Below are 1,753 nucleotides of genomic sequence, written 5' to 3'. Positions count from 1 at the left end.
CGTTTCGGGCATCCAGTATATCCTCCGTGTTCAGGAGACACCATCACACTGGCATCAGGCTCTCCACCAACTTAACAAATACACCGTTCACACCTTCCTATACTCTTGTAATGTGTGGCCTTGATCAGCCTCTAAAAGAACTAGACTGAGAATTAAAATGATGTTTCCTGGCCCCAATGAGATAAACAAGACATAAACAGAATGGTTTGGTGCTGGGGTTAAGATTATTATCCTCTTGAGAATTAGTGTACTTTGGTCGTGAATAGTGTCTAGGACTAAAGTAAAAAGCGGGCCACGTCTTTCGGTGTATATGTCCCCCAAAATCCTTGAGTGAGAGAACATGAATTTAAGGCATTAGATAGGAAGTAAGACGTTCTTGAAGCCGCAGGGAAACAGCGTCCATGAGACCTCTCTGTTGTGTGGCCTCCATAACCCTCACTTACAGTGCCAAAAGTACGTTTCATAATTTTATATGCTGGCAATTACTTAAAGTGTTTAGGATAAAACAAAATAAACAAATTCTCCATCACCATATCGTTACAACCGTTCCTTGACCCGCTATCACCACGTTTATTTCACGCCCCTCACCGTTCCCCTTTTTCTTCACACCCTCACCGCTTCCCATTTTCTTTACACCCTCACTGCTGTCCATATTCTGCTTCTTTACACTGGCCGCAATGTTCTCTCATAAACCCAATGCACCTTTATATATATATATATATATATATATATATATATATATATATATATATATATATATATATATATATATATATATATATATATATATATATATATATATATATCGTCAATCAACAGCAAACAATTTTACGTGAACCCTAACTTCTGTACATTTTCTTCAAAACCTAACTCGTTCATTTACTACAAATACACCGCTTCAATTAATATAGCTTAGGGAGCAACCAACACCCACACTCTTGTCCGTTTTCTTAACTCCTTAACTCCTGTCCGTTTTCTTCACTCCTTAACTCCTGTCCGTTTTCTTTTGTCCCTAACTCCTGTCCGTTTTCTTCAACCCCTTGACTCCTGTCCGGTTTCTTCAACCTCTTAACTCCTGTTCGTTTTCTTCAACACTTATCTCTTGTCAGTTTTCTTCAAACCCTAGCTGTTGTCCGTTTTCTTCACTCCGTAACTCGTTTGTTTTCTTCACTCCTGTCAATTTCTTCACACCTTAACTCGTCTGTTTTCTTTAGCCCTTAACTCCTGTCCGTTTTCTTTAGCCCTTAACTCCTGTCCGTTTTCTTTAGCCCTTAACTCCTGTCCGTTTTCTTTAGCCCTTAACTCCTGTCCGTTTTCTTCAACCCCCGAACTATTGTCCGTTTTCTTCCACCGCTAACTCTTGTCCGTTTTATTCCACCCCAACGTCTGTCCATTTTCTTCAAACCCTAATTTTCGTTCATTTACTGCAAAAACTAACTCGTCTGTTTTCCTTAACCATTAACTCCTGTCAGTATAGGACAGTAACTCCTGTCCGTTTTCTTCAAACTTTTACCACTAACTACATAGGTTTTCTTTGAGGACAACCACCGCTCATTTCACTCTAGCATATATACTATCATCCATTTTCAGAGTAGGAGCATTTTTTGTGTGTTTAGGCTTATAGCCTACCAACCTCTGGAGAGTTATTAAGCTTAGTGACCAACCAACAAGTATACTGACCAACCAACAAGTATACTGACCACCCAACAAGTATACTGACCAACCAACAAGTATACTGACCAACCAACAAGTA

This window comes from Procambarus clarkii, chromosome 10 (assembly GCF_040958095.1).
Source record: "Procambarus clarkii isolate CNS0578487 chromosome 10, FALCON_Pclarkii_2.0, whole genome shotgun sequence".
NCBI classification, from domain to species: Eukaryota; Metazoa; Arthropoda; class Malacostraca; order Decapoda; family Cambaridae; genus Procambarus; species Procambarus clarkii.
The sequence above is the reverse complement of the archived record's forward strand: the minus strand, read 5'-3'. Positions refer to the sequence as shown.